Genomic DNA, 16210 nt, shown 5'->3' with positions numbered 1-16210 from the left:
GCAATTAAGAGGTTATGAGTTCAATGGCTTCATTTACCATCAGACACTTGAGCTTCTTCTAGCCTTCTACTCCTCTGTCCTTACTTAGCTGGCAGCTTTTGTCCATATGATCATGGTGGCAAGGTAGTTATTGCACCATCAACATCATTACTATGTTTTAGAAAAGAGGAAAAATGAATATTCTGGACTGATTTCCTTTAGGATTGACTAGTTTGATTTCCTTGCAGTCCAAGGGACTCTCAAGAGTCTTCTCCAACACCACAGTTCAAAAGCATCTATTCTTTGGCGCTCAGCTTTCTTTATCCTCCAATTCTCACATCCATACATGACTACTGGAAAAATCATAGCTTTGACTAGACGGACCTTTGCCGGCAAAGTAATGTCTCTGCTTTTTAATATGCTGTCTAGGTTGGTCATAGCTTCTTCCAAGGAGCAGGTGTCTTTTAATTTCATGGCTGCAGTCACCATATGCAGTGATTTTGGAGCCCCCCAAAATAAAGTCTCTCACTGTTTCCATTGTTTCTCCATCTATTTGCCATGAAGTGATGGGACCAGATGTCATGATCTTAGTTTTTTGAACGTTGAGTTTTAAGCCAGCTTTTTTCACTCTCCTCTTTCACATTCATCAAGAAGCTCTTTAGTTCCTCTTCACTTTCTGCCATTAAGGGTGGTATCATCTGCATATCTGAGGTTATCGATATGCCCCTCTGCTCCACACATACTCACCCCATGGAACTAACAGTTTATTCAAAGCAACTGGAAACGTGGAAAGTAACTAGTATTTCATGGTTAATGAGTCTACTAGAAAACATATACTCTCCTAATATTGAAGATTCAGGGTTACAGCTAATAATCATCAACTTGGTTGGAAAACATTTCACAAGGAAAGAAGATGCCTCAGTTTAGAGGACACAGGAGTAGCTAGGAAATTCATTTCCCAAAAGATTATTATGATGAGCTAGCTCAAATCTATTAACTGCTTGAGATCACAAGAAATTAATACATAAGGCACAGTTGCTTATCTCCAGGAGCTGGTACCACTGGGACTGATTTCTGTCTGTCAGAAATAATCAGTAATTATGAAGACAATACAAAATCAAATAAAGAAACTTTAAAAAATTGCCCTAAAGGGGCATGTGTAAGAGAGGTAATTAACTTTCTTTAAACTATAAATGAAAACCCTTGTGCCAGAAGATGGCTATTAAATCTACCATGTAAATTCTCTATCCTCAACATTTCAGCATTCATCTTTTTTTCTTGGAATTTCACTGCCACTTCTTTGGATTCCGCCTTTCACATATAGCTACATGTATTCCTTATGTTGATCTTATTCCATCCTGCACACCACTAATATTTTGATCTTAAGTGTGAATGTGATCATGTCAGTCTATTGCCTAAAATCTTCTTCTGTAGGTCTCTATAGCTTTCAAAATAAAGCCGGAAGCCTCAGTTTAGTACACAATGATGTTCATGACCTGTATCTTACCTCCTTTTCTTGGCTCAGTCTCACTGATCCTGCCTTTCTCACTCTCTAAACATAAAAAGATAATTCATCCATTCATTGAATACATATAAATATATATGTTTATTAAATATGCTGAACACATATTGCATGCTAGGCATTGTGCTAGGTACAACAGTTTAAAAACAGTACCCATCATTTAAGACTATTGTCTCATCGTTTTGAGTTTGAAATGACTCAGCTCAGTAGCTTTTATTCCGAGTTTCTCACGTGGTTTCAGTGATCTCAATCCCCAAGATTTTGTGCCATCTCAAAGGCTTCCTAACTGATGTGTCTGGGCTGGGAAGTTGTTGGCAGCTGGAAGCTGGAGCAGTTGGTGTTTCTTGGGCATCTCTGCCATCTTTGTGTGTTTGCTTCAGAACAGCAGCTTTGAAGAGGCTAGATTTCTTCTATGGTGGCCCAGGACTTCAAAGGCACATTTTTAAGAAAGAAGTGGAGGAAGTCGTATCTTTTACGGCCTAGCCTTGCCAGTCACGTGGTGTCACAGCTACTATACTTTATTAATGAGGCAGTTCCCCAGGCCTACCCAGGTTCAAGGGGAAGGGATACAGACTCAAACTCTTGATGGAGGAGTGGTAAGGTTCTGGAAAGTGTGTAGGACTGGAAATATTGTTGCCAATATTTTGGAAAACACCATCTGCCACAGAAATCTTTCCAGAAGAAGTATCCTGTTTCTTCACACTCCTATGCTTTCACAAATGCTGTTCACACTTCCTCAAGTATCTTTGCCTCTTTTTCATTAACTTAGTAATACTCATTTGGTAAAACTTAGCTCCAGTTTCTCTTCCTTCGAGAAGAAAAGTTCTTAGACCACTACCTGTCATGTCATACCCACTGTCACCCCAATGCTTCTCCTCATATCCTGCTCCATTTGCAAGCCATGGATAATCCTAGCCCTCTTTTCATAATATATTGTGGTAGATGATCTCTTAACTCCATAACTGAATCCAAAATTCTTAAAGATATAAATCTCTGTTCAATTTTCCATTGTCAGGAGATTATTTAGTACTTAAAGTACTTAAATGAGTTAATGTGAAAGCAAATCAAATTGTCAAGAATATAGCCAAGTATAGAAATGTTTGTTAAACTTTTTGCTAGGATTTTAGGTATTCTAGATAAGAAGTGAGAATAACAAATACAAAGGAAAGAAACAGGGAGGCAGAAATCTAGTTTCTACCTAAAAATCACATGTACTAAGTTGTGAGAGGATCATTTCCCATCAAATCTATGGTTAGGGCAAATGAGCATGTTAAGTGTTATACATTTTCTAGCCAAAAGAACAAGAAAACAAAGTTTAGTGGATTTTTACTCAGGCAGTTTATGTACATTCATATCAAAGACATGAATAGATATTACCTCTATTTTGCAGGTAAGGAAACTAAGACTCGAGCATACAAGTAATTATTCTAAAGCACGGCACTCAATTATTATTGCTATTCTAGTTATAAATGACAGAACCAGGATACAAACTATCTGTCTGACAGCAAAATTTATTCTTTCTCCAATATTATTCTCTGAGTAAGTTTCCATAGTTCTTAATTTCTAGTCTCAAATGAGGCTGGATCTCTATGATGGAAAATTTCCACTTATTTGTGGATTTCCTTTTAGAACTTTTAAATTTTTCAAGAAAGCAGTTGCCATAGACGTACAGACCATAAGGGTCTAACTCTTCTGTTTTCGTTCTTTTGTCTACTACTTCTTCTCTTAGATTTTTAGGTGCTAGAGTAGAAGAAAAAAAAGACCTGGGTGGAGATACTGAGAAAGATTCTATGACCTTAATTACAGATGAAGGATTCTGACAATGTAAGTAGATACACAATTCCACTTTTCATCTTAAGTGTTACCAGAGGCATTCTGGTGTAGTCTCAATATCTTTTAACCATTTCTAATATCCATATTTTTCAACTGGAATTGTAGTAATAACATATCATCTTGGTTTTGCCTGACTCCTTTAAGGTAACACTACTAGTATAAATAACTTTTACACAGAAAATGTAGGATGCAGTTCCCTCCTGTATGTGTCACTCAGCTATATTCTCCAACTTTTACTCTTCCTAAAATCTGCACAATTAGACCATAAAACAATTCAAGAGTGGAATGATTCAAGTTATTTTATAATGGTTATAATCAAAACACTGCAGGAACTTCTCTGGCGGTTCAGCTGTTAAGACTTCACACTTCCAATGCAGGGGATGTGGGATCAATCCCTGGTTGGGGAACTAATATCCTACATGCTGTGTGGTACGTATACCCCATCCCCCTCAAAACAAACAACAAAAATATAGTAACTAACCAATCCAAGCTTCCAAGCTGATGTCTTTAAAACATTAACATTTCTTATTAATAATTTCATTTAGAAAAAATGTAGAAAAGGAAATATCCTTTAAGTTTTTTCTCTTTATTGGCCAAGACATAAGAAATTTTAAAATTTTTAGATATTTATACTGGTCAAATCTAACTAGCCACATGTAGTTGATGCAAAAGATCATATTATTTCTAAGTTGAAAAACATTTTTATTGTTAACAATTTAGGGTAATCCTTGTAGCTTCTTCTATGCACTTACAAAGCTATTTGAGAATGAGTCCATTAAACCCCTTTCATCTTGCTATACTACTGTTTTTTCTGGTGGAGAGATTATACTTGGCAAATTCCCATAGGAATAAATTATTTCAAGACCAAGAGGTCTCATAACTCCTCAGCATATCCGGCACCCTAATTTGGGGAAGGATAGTAACTATATTTCAAAATTGTTGAGAGAATATGAGATTTGACTTTTAAAAATCAGAATCATACTTAATAGAAGAATTTGGTTATTATTCCATTGATAAGAAAGGGTCTCTTAAAATAAGAATAAGCACTTCCTATTTTTTTTTGTTTCTTTGTTTTTGAGTTCAGATTATATTGTTCTGAATTTTCCTGAATCGGGATCTAGCCATTCTTTTCCAAACAGCACCAGTGTCTTTTGTTTTTAAACAGTATGAAGAATTCAGCTTGTCTCATGAATAAAACAACTGCCTGAATTTCTCTCCTATCATGAGTTTCTATTTATTTTTTTTTCTTGAAGACAACCATGAAATCAATGCACTAATTACCCTTCCAATACCCTTTCCTCTGAATTCTGTTCCACAAATGCAGCTACATGGAACAACCAGTCGATGAACTGCTTACTGTTGAATGCCACACTTCTTAGCTACTTGATCATAATTCAATGTCTATTAAAATAAAAAGAAGTGTTTTGTGGTTGAAAACATGATTCTTCACTCTGTTGTTTGTATTCTGTTACCATATTTACATATTAAGCTCCCTTCAGGTGACTTTTCAGTTATTTAAAAATACATAAAATTATTGAGAAACACCAATTAAGCTGAGTGTCTAGTAAAGACTTATTTGGATGTAGTCCCAGATAATGTCCCTGGCTAATGGGATGAAAGAAAATGAAGCAACATGATTTCTAGTAAATTTGATTTGGTCTTGTAACATGCTCTCAGTTGAAAATACTCTAGCTATATGGCAACCCAAAGCTAATGCCAGTGTTCAAAATGCATACAGAAGTGAAAGTGTATGTGTATATCAGGAGATGCACAGAAAATTAAATTTTGGATACAGAAACTTTTTTTGACCAAAAATATTTATCTATAAAAACAATGACTCAAAAAAATAGTACAGTTATCACACCTAAGCAAAATGATCTATTCTGTTACTATTAACAGCTCACTTGTGATCCAAGTCAGAAACTTCTAACAGTAGTTGTCTTTGGGAAAGGGGGACATTCTTTTCATTTAATTAATGTTTTTATTATTTGAAATTGTATATAATATTTATGTATTACTTTTAAACAAATTTTAAACCTAAATTGAAAGTAGTATCTTTTAAAACAAAACATTTCAAAAACATAATTTTAAGATTAATTTTTTGTTATAATAACTATTCTTTAAAAAATGAAGCTTTGAAGTGTTCTGAGAAAAAGTGGTTAGATCTAAGTCCATCTAGAGGATGTCAAATTGAAATGGGTCTGCCAGGATGCTTCGGCTCAAGGATCAGTTTATTCATGGAGAGGAAATTATGTACATACAAACTTCAGTTTGGGGGTTTCCATAGCTCACAGAGTCAAACTGGGATGATCTGGGATCTGTGAACAATTGGCAAGAAAGCTTTCTCAATATATGTTTTTGAGTGCCTGCATAACTAATTTTAGAATATTTTCTGGGTTTTGAGTCTTCTTATATGGTACAAACATGAAGGAGAAGTCGGCAGCTCAGAAGGAATAGGGCCTAAGAAGAAGCTTTAGAGAGCACCAGTGACAACAGAGAGAAGCTGAAAGGGGAGGAGCAAGATGACTGAGACATCTGACCAAGACTGAATAAGAGAAGTCTGCTGTGAACTGCCTTCTTTCTCTTTTCAAAGACATCTTCTATTTGTATCCATGATTTCATGTCTCCTTCTAGTTTCAGAGGAAGACTTATCCCCTTCTGGCTCTTGAGAATTCTTGGTCCTATGCACTCTTCTTATCCTCTTCATCAACAACTTGCCTTCTGCAATGAATACACTGCATTATGAGATTTACCCTCAGAGAGTCTTTAATATGTCAGTGGCCCCAGTGTTTACCTTTCTTGTGGTTCACACCTTGGGCTGTGCCTACCCACACTGACTCTTGACCAAAGTCCTCACTCAGCTCAATGGGGCAATATTATGCAAACAGAAACTTGAAAAGGATTTCAATATTAGAATTTGCCCTCCATTGCTACCCTTAGGAAGCACTGCAACCATACTTTATTCCAAAGACAGCAATCAAGAAACCTAGGGATTTAGTCTTAATCCTGCCAGTATCTCCTACATCAATGAGAAAGCAAGCCACCTTTAAGAGCCTATGTAGTCATCCTTTACTGTGATCCAAAATTGTCTTTAACCTGACTCCAGTCCTTTGTCAACTCAGTTTTTGTTTAATGCCTTGTCCATCTGTATCTGTCCTCTTCTAAGTGGAAACTGAACTCTTAAATGTCAATGTCTTTGCCAAATCAAATAAGTGTATCAAATTTATTCACTTTAAATTCTCTGGCTTATTTGACACAATTAGCCATTCTTTTATTTTCAGTTATCTCTTTTACTCCCTGCACCTGTTTCGAAAAAAATTACTACCTTCATTTTGGTACTTCTCTAATTCTCTAGTTTTTAAATGGAGTTATGTAGAATTCAAATAGGTTTATATATTATTGGTTATACTGGGAAGCAAAGGTATATATATATATATATATATGATTTAGGGGTGTCCATGATGTTGTTGTTTAGTTGCTAAGTCACGTCCAACTCTTTTGAGACCTCATGGACTGTGGCCCACCAGGCTCTTCTGTCCATGGAATTTCCCTGGCAAGAATACTGGAGTGGGTTACCATTTCCTTCTCCAGGGGATCTTCCCAGCCCAGGGATCAAACCTGCATCTCCTGCATTGGCAGGCAGGTTTCTCTTTTTCTTTTTAAACCACTGAGCCACTTGGGAATTCCAGGGGTATCCATACTTTTAACCAATCAAATGGTCTGTAAGCTAAAACAGATTTGCTACTTCATTCATTTACCTGAGAATATTCAATATGCCAGGCTCTGTTCTAGACCCTGAGGAGAGAACAATGATTGAAACTGATACAATCTCTGACCTCATGAAAGTTAATTCTATCTGGAAAAGCAGAAAATAAAAACAAATTATATGTCATATTTTCTGACAGAGGAAAGTGCTGTGAAGAAAAAAAGTGAAGCAAATTAGGAGATAGAGTGGAAAAAAATAGTATTTTACATAGGTTGGTCAGGCAGTTTTCCATGGGGTACTGAGATTTGAAAAGAAGCCTAGATAAGGTGAGAAAGTTATCCACATGGATACTGGGGAAGTGAGCATTTCTGGAAAGAATGTTGAGGTTCATTGTTTAGGTAGAAACATGCTTTGTGCCCATAAACAATACTCATGAGTCATTATGGCTGATGAGAGCAAATGAGAGGTGAGTAGTTAGGAAGTGAAACAGAGAAGTTCGCAAGGGACGGGTTAGGGAGGCCTCAGAGACCATGGTTAGACCCTCAAGGGCACCAAGACAGCTTCCCTTTCTTCTTGGAAATTCACTACAGGAATCTTGTCAGCCTATCTTAGTTGAATGAGACTGGATTTCGGATTATCACACATTTGGGTAACTATTGTGAGAGGTTCGGTAAGTTCCAGTTGTAGAGCCTTGAGCAAATTGTTTTACCTTTTTGAGTTCTATTTTTCTGATCTTTACAACTTCTATTTAATGACCCAGCTGATGGAATTTTTAAGTTAATATAGCATATGAATGTGCCCACCTTAGTGCTAGCTTGAAGTAGATGCTCAATAACTGCTAATTTTCATGCCTCTTTACATATCTTCTCTAAGAAAATGTATATCTTTTCATGACCTCAAATCCTACCACTATGAATTTATTCTCAGATCTGTACCTTAGACTCTATCATTCATTTTTCAATAGTGTGTTTTCTTTCATCATTTTCATATGCCTACCTAGATGTTCTAGTAATACCTCAAACTAAAAAAATCACCTTTCCCCTAAAACTGTGATCAAAATCTCAAATTGCTCCAGAGTAACAAAATGAATAAAAAGACTTGATCTGCTGGAAACCGTTCAGTGTCAGCTCCCTGATCATAATGTGTCCAGCCCTGTAGATCATTACCCACTACACGTGCACAATACTCAGCTATCGGCTCAAGGGAACCCCTGGGAAGTCTATAGTGCTCCTTCTCTGTGTAACTCCTTTCTGACACTCTGCTCTGAAATTCTAGCTACATCAGTCTCCCGAAACCGTTCCTGAACTTAAAGAAACCATTATGATCTGCTTGGGTTTTCCCTCCAGGCATCATATTCCAGAAAGTGCCTCCTGGAAGAAAGGTGAGGTAATCCCAGGGCTCACTGCATTTGCTTCCCTTCTCTTGGGGATCTCTGCAACTCAATGTCTGATATTCAATGTCTGAAAGCTGCTGTTTCATATATTTTGTGCCATATTCTAGTTGTTTACAGCAGGAGGGCAAGTTTGTTCCCAGTGCTGACTTAAAAAAATGCACAATGTGAGAGCTGTGAGTAAAGTTTTATTTGGGGCAAAATGAGGACTATAGCTTTGGAGACGGCATTTCAGATAGCTGTGAGAAACTGCTTCCAAGAGGAGGGGGAAGGTCAGTATATATGTGATTTTGGTGAAGGGCAAGTACATACAATGAAACACATGTTTTTTACATAAGATTTCTGCTAGTCACAGCAGCAAAAAGGAACAGACATCATCATGAAGGAATTTAGTGCTTTTCTAGATCTGAGGAGATGTAAGAATTGGGCTCATAAAATTAGCTCTGGAAAATATCTAACTCTCCGAAGACCTGTTCTGCCAGCTTTCCCCAAGCACAGAGTGCCTGGTTCCTGATCTCTACCCTAAACTCCTTTCAGGGAGTGGTGAAGATCAGCAACTGAAGCAGCACCTGATTTAATCCTTATAGAGGTAGATGGTAAGTGCCAATTTGTAGTTGACTCCAGTAACTTCACAAAAATAGAAGCCCATTGCTACTTATTTAGTAGAAACCCACTGCAGTACACAGAACGCTCAAACATTTCACATATGGATTTCTTACACAGTTCTTCAGAGAAAAATGATGTGTTTGGAGATAGGACCTCAGGAGGAGCAATTTGTTCCAGCCTGAGGCCACACTTATTGAGACTATACATTCCGTCTTGCATGTCTCATCTTTATGGCCAGGTCTTCTTCATCCAGCACTGGGTCATTCCTGAACCAGGTCCATTTTGACCGACAGGCAGCAAGCCAAATGCTGAATTGCCGAAAACTGGCAAGGCAGCCAAAGAAGGAGACTGGGATGCCTCACACCCACCTTCCCAAAGCAGGAGCTGGAGGACTGGGGATAACAAATGAAGAAGCAGAGTAGTCTGGGGTGTGGGGAACCTGGGGAGAGGCGACTGGAAAAAAAGGTGCAGGTAAAGGTTGTTCTGCACAGGTGTAACTAAACTTCAGGCCTCTAATGTTCCAAAATGGAGGTTTTAGCACACTTGAGGGATGGAGCTTTCAGCACTCTGATGTCAAAAGGTTGCCAAGGGGACACACATGTATGCCTAATTAGAGGGTCAGTAATCCCATCCAGTCTTAAGAAGCTTACCTCAAGTGAGACACAACTGATTCCAAGTTCCTGGGGGGAAAAAAAAAAACCAACAAAACTCTGGCAAATATTTTATTGTTTATGCCAGTGGTCCCCGATCTTTTTGGCACCAGGGACCTGCTTCACGGAAGACAATTTTTTCATGGACATGGGGGCAGGGTGGTTTCTGGATTATTCAAGCCCATTATATTTTTTGTGTACTTTATTTCTATTATTATTATAAAAGTTCTACCTCAGATCATCAAGCAGTAGATCCTGGAGGTTGAGGACCCCGGGTTTATGCTGTGTGCCACTTACAGGATACACAAGTCCTTTGTGGCAACAATTATGACTTTTATTAGTGAAGGCAGCTGACATTGATTTGACTAATAACCACAGTTGTAGGGGTACACAGAAGGTGCATAGAAGGTATTCTAAAAGATAAGTCTCCACTTCTTTGTTCTCTCTTCTCTTTATTTCTTCCTTTGGGCCTATGAATAAGCAACTGCCATTATATAATTTTTTCCACTTTTGAAAGTCCACATCATTTATGTTATCTCATTCATTTCCTTGTATTTCTCATGGTGTAACTATTAAAAGAGGTCTATTGTTTTCTATTAAAGTGGCTAAAACTTATTCAAGCCTTACCTATCATTTTGAAAGGTAAGTTTGACTTTTTAAAAAATTTCTGTAAAACTCTAGTTACCCAACTCTATTTACCTGTAAGACTAAGAATGCAACTCCAGGTAAGGGACAGTTTTAAGTCCTGGGGAAAAAAAAAAAGCATGAAGAGTGTTAGAGCCATGTTTCATATTCACAATGTCTAGTTGCCTGCATCTTTAAAATTAGTTTATTCCTTTCACACTGTTGTATATAGCCCATGCTTGATAAATATGTTTCAAAAGCTTATTTCTCTTATTATTCTTCAGGTCTTAAATCAAGGTCTTATGAAAGGGCGGGGGGGGGGGGGGATGTGCCTGTAATAGATTTAGGTGGTGATTTTCACGTTGTTCAGAGTCCTGATATTTAGAGTCCTTTCAAATTCCAAATTGAGACATAGTCATCATGAACAATAGCTCAGAAGAAACCTCTCTACTGCTAATGCAATTGTTAAGTGTATTGTTTTGAAAATGAAGACTTATGATTTGCACAAGTTCTCTCATCTGCACTCATGCCACTTTTGAATTGCATAAACTAACAGAAAAATGATAGCATGAATCTTTCGTATGTGAAGCCATTCTTTTCCTTTCTGGAATGCAATATGTGTATCTTCTTATTCACACAGAAGTGCCTCATTCAAACCACAGAGGCAACTGTACAATAATTCTCACTCGGGATGAGGTTTCATACAATTGAATAATATCTCGACTTCTCAGTGTGAAGTTAATTTATGTAATTTGTTACACTTTAGGATAAAATAATATAGGCACATATCTACCATATCCACATTCTTTTTTAAAAAACAAAATGTTAATCCTTGTTAGAACAATGTCCAATCACTTTAATTTCACAGGGATACATATGCTTTCATTGCAGCCCCATTAGTGCAGACAGTGGCTTCCTGCAGGGCAATACAGAAGAGAGAGATCAATTGTGTCCTTTTATCCTCAAAAATTTCAGAGACTTTAATTTTTTTTCAGACTTTTTATAGACATATAAGTGAGAGAAAAGAAATAAAGACAAACTCAAAGGCAAATAAGATACTTAATACTCTCACATTTTAATCTCTTTCTATAATTTGTAAATGCCTTGGATCAAGGAAAATGATTTGTTTTTTGAATTAGCCAGAATAATTCTACACTGTCTTAGAAACTGGGCTATCCCATATTGTGTTTTCTCTTTAAGTGTGGTATTTCACTAGATTAAATAATAGAACATACTTCATTTTAAAAGTTAGTCATAAAACCCTAATAAACAACCAGCAATGCATACCTCATCCAGACAAGTGTGATTATCCATTTCTCATAAGACTTTGAAGATTATAGATTCATTTGAAAACTTCTTACAAACACTTATACAGCTAGTCTTTTTTTTTCATGATTTATTTAGCATCATTTAAAATGTACCAATTTAATATTTTTAAAAAGGAAACAACTTATCTCTCAATTCTCTCACATATATGTTCATCTTTGCTATTTTGCTTTCTGTTCTGTTTTCTGTAATCTTCTGGAAAGGTGAAAAACTAAGACATGAAACTAATACAGTTTTAAAGACTCAAGAAATATTTTTTTTCCAGCCCTTCACTTTTAGTCTGTATGTGTCCCTTGCTTTGAGGTGGGTCTCTTGTAGACAGCATATATAGGGGTCTTGCTTTTGTATCCATTCAGCCAGCCTTTGTCTTTTGGTTGGGGCATTCAACCCATTTACATTTAAGGTAATTATTGATAGGTATGGTCCCGTTGCCATTTATTTTGGGTGAAACAGATCACCAGCCCAGGTTGGGTCCATGAGACAAGTGCTCGGGCCTGGTGCACTGGGAAGACCCAGAGGGATCGGGTGGAGAGGGAGGTGGGAGGGGGGACTGGGATGGGGAATACATGTAAATCCATGGCTAATTCATTTCAATGTATGACAAAAACTACTGTAATGATGTAAAGTAATTAGCCTCCAACTAATAAAAATAAATGGAAAAAAAAAAAAAGAAAGTCAAATACCATGAACTTAATATCATTCATTCTGGGCTTCCCAGGTGGCTCAGTGGTAAAGAATCCACCTGCCAATGTAGGAGACATGGGTTCGATCCCTGATCTAGGCGGATCCCACATGCCACAGAGCAACTGGGCCCGTGCACCACAACTGTTGAGCTTGTGCTCGAGAGCCCAAGAGCTATAAAAAGAGAAACCACGGCAGTGAGAAATCCACACACCGCCAACAAGAGCGCAACCCTTGCACTTGCTCAACAGACAAAGACTACACACAGCAACAGAGACTCAACACAACCAAAAATAAATAAATAAATAACCCTAATCATTCCCAAATGACTGTTTTTTGAAAATAAGCTATCTTTACTATGAGAGTGATTCTTTTATAAACTGAACCTATCAGTGGACTTTTGTCTCATGCCATTTATTCATATCTTTACTCAGACTATAAGAACTCTTAAATAGTTTCTTCCTCACAGACTTCTTCCTGTGTCCTCCAGATAATTCTATTATAGTGCTTATCATATGGATTATAGGTAATTATTTGCTTAACTACTACTTTTCTTCTAAGTGATGAACTTCCTGGAGTTAGGGAAAATGTCTTACTAGTCATTGTAAACAGGTCCTGAAACACAAAACCTTTCTTCTCACAGTAAATCACCCCAAGTATTTGGTAACTAAATGAATATGGCATAACAAAATCCATACACAATTATTGGTGCCTTTTGGATGCATTCTACAAACTGTCTTAACACTTGAAAGCAGCTCCATTCCTTCCTACTAGTCTTCGAAATTCTTTAACTGATTCTTTTGAGGTTTCCTTTGAAAAGTCCTTGCTAATATTTTTCCTGTAAAGACAGAAATAAGTGAGAAAATATGTCACTTTTCTGGAGCCCTGAAACCAGTGATGGAAGGATTTGGCAATAGTTTATTACTTTTTCAGTCCATATTGTAGCTTTCTATAAGCTGAGGAGATAAGAAGGTATACAAGAGAGAAACTATGCATCTGACCTGATTTTTAAAATTCCTTTTCTGAGGAAGATGTATTATCATTATCCCTATCACAGGAGTATTAATCATGTTACTTCGGAGTCATGAAGTCAATGTAATTATTTTGAAAGCCACTGCCTGCCATGGGGATATATGTTATCAGGGAATTATATTCAACTGGAAGCTAGGAGGCAAAGTTGGTAATCCTCAGTCACCCCCAGCCTCCCACATACCTCCCATTCTCTTCTCTTTCCACCTTTTAACTCCACAGTGGGAATCAGAAACAGTCCAGGTGGAATGTGGGTTTTCAATAACAGTTTGCAAGAATTAACACACTCTCAATCCTGTCTACCAAAAAGACAACTCAGGGTTTCCCATGAATTTTTAGCCATGAGTATTAGTCAACACTCTTCAGACAAACAGAACCAATAGAATGTAGAGGATGGATGGATGGATGGATGGATAGATGATAGATAGATAGGGATCTTCTTAAGGAATAGGCTCATATGAATACAGAAGCTGCCAAGTACAAAGCATGCAGGGTGAACCATCAGGCTGGAGACCCAGGGAAGAATCCATGTTACAGTTCAAGTCAGAACACCACCTGCAGGCAGAATTACTTATTGTTCAGGCTAGCTGAGTGTTTTGTTCTATTCTGGCCTTCAACTGATTGCATGAGACCCATCCACATCAGGGTGAGTAAAATATTTTTCTCAAAGTCCATCAATTTAAATGTCAATCTCATCTGGGAAAAAAAATCACCTTCATGGGAATACTTAGAATAATGTTTGACCAAATATCTGGGTACTGTGGCCCAATCATGTTGACACATAAAATTAAACATCATACCAGGTAATATTTACTTGGGCCTTTGCCCTCTAACTCTTCTTCTGCATGGACCTGGGGATGTGAAATCACAGGCCAACATGCCACTGGTCTAAGCAGGTCTGATTGGGTTGATAGGACTATACTAAGGTGCCCTGGGTCTCCAGCTCTGTATTTTATAATTCTGCTAACTTTTTGTACCTATTATATAAATTAAAATGCCATGTTGCTTTCTTCTCACACCTCCTTCCAGCTCCAGTCACAAAAACAGAATGATAAATAGTACAAAAGATAGTGAAGGACAAAGAAATTGGATTAAATAACCTCTAAGATTGGTTAGGAGAAGGCAATGGCAACCCGCTCCAGTACTCTTGCCTGGAAAATCCCATGGACAGAGGAGCCTGGTAGGCTGCAGTCCATGGAGTCGCGAAGAGTCAGACATGACTAAGCGACTTCACTTTCACTTTTCACTTGCATGCATTGGAGAAGGAAATGGCAACCCACTCCAGTGTTCCTGCCTGGAGAATCCCAGGGATGGGGGAGCCTGGTGGGCTGCCATCTACGGGGTCGCACAGAGTCGGGCACGACTGAAGCGACTTAGCAGCAGCAGCAGCAAGATTGCTTAAGGGGCTTCCCTGCTGGTTCAGTGGTAAAGAATTCACCTGCCAGGACACACAGTTTTGATCCCTGGGTCGGGAAGATCCCCTGTAAGAAGAAATGGCAACCCACTCCAGTATCCTCCGTGGACACAGGAGCCTATCAGGTTACAGTCCATGGGGTCACAAAAGAGTCAGACATGACTCAAAGACTCACCAACAACAGCAACAAAGATTCCTCAGAGCTCTAAAATTCTATGAGGAAGAGGGAAATCAGAGGGCCAGGTCTATCTTTCTTCAAAGCCTGTGTTTGGAGAGATGAGTTCTTGTGATGGTGCCTGGAGAGTAAGTGTGTTTGTAGATGGGGAGGGAGACAGGGAACCTAAATAGGGAGTAAAAAGATCTGTGGTTGCCAAAAGGTTCAGGAAGAAGGAAGGATGAATATAGCACAGGGATCTCTACTCAGGGCTCTAAACGGTCAGTTAAGAGCCTTCCTATTTGGAAGGGAATCCCCCAAAGAGGGGATACATGTATACATATGACTGAATCACTTTACTATACAGCAGAAACTAACACAGCACTGTAAAGCAACTATACTCCAATAAAAACAAACAGATGAACAGGTAATGAAGCTATTCATACTCCGTTGTGAATACATAATGGAGTATTACTCAGTTACAGTAATGAAATTCTCCCTTTCACAGCAATGTGGATGGACATTGAGAATATTATGCTTAGTGAAATAAACCAGAGAAAAGCAAATACTGTATGAAACCATTTACATGTGGAATCTAAAAAATAAAACATAGCAAAATGGAAACAGACTTAAAGGTATAGAAAACAAACAGTGGTCACTATTGAGGAGAGGGAAGAGAGGAGTGGCAATATAGGAGTTGGGGATTAAGAAATAAAAGCTATTATGTATAAAATAGATAAGCAACAGGGATATATTCTATAGCATAGGGAATTAGAGCCATTATCTTGTAATAATTTTTAATTGAGTATATTCTGTTCAGTTCACTTGCTCAGTTGTGTCCGACTCCTTGAGACCCCATGGACTGCAGCATGCCAGGCGTACCTGTCCATCACCAACTCCCGGAGTTTACTCAAACTTACATCCATTAAGTTGGTGATGCCATCCAGCCATCTCATCCTCTGTCATCCCCTTCTCCTCCCGCCTTCAATCTTTCCCAGCATCAGGGTCTTTTCAAATGAATCAGCTCTTCTCATCAGATTGGCAAAGTATTGGAGTTTCAGCTTTAGCATCAGTCCTTCCAATGAATATTCAGGGCTGATTTATTTTAGGATGGACTGGTTGGATTTCCTTGCTATCCAAGTGACTCTCAAGAATCTTCTCCAACACCACAGGTGAAAAGCATCAATTCTTTGGTGCTCAGCTTTCTTTATAGTACAACTCTCACATCCATACATGACTACTGGAAAAATCATAGCCCTGACTAGACTGACCTTTGTGGACAAAGTAATGTCTCTG

This window comes from Odocoileus virginianus, chromosome X (genome assembly GCF_023699985.2).
Source record: "Odocoileus virginianus isolate 20LAN1187 ecotype Illinois chromosome X, Ovbor_1.2, whole genome shotgun sequence".
In the NCBI taxonomy this organism is placed as follows: domain Eukaryota; kingdom Metazoa; phylum Chordata; class Mammalia; order Artiodactyla; family Cervidae; genus Odocoileus; species Odocoileus virginianus.
Note: the sequence above shows the minus strand (reverse complement) of the source record.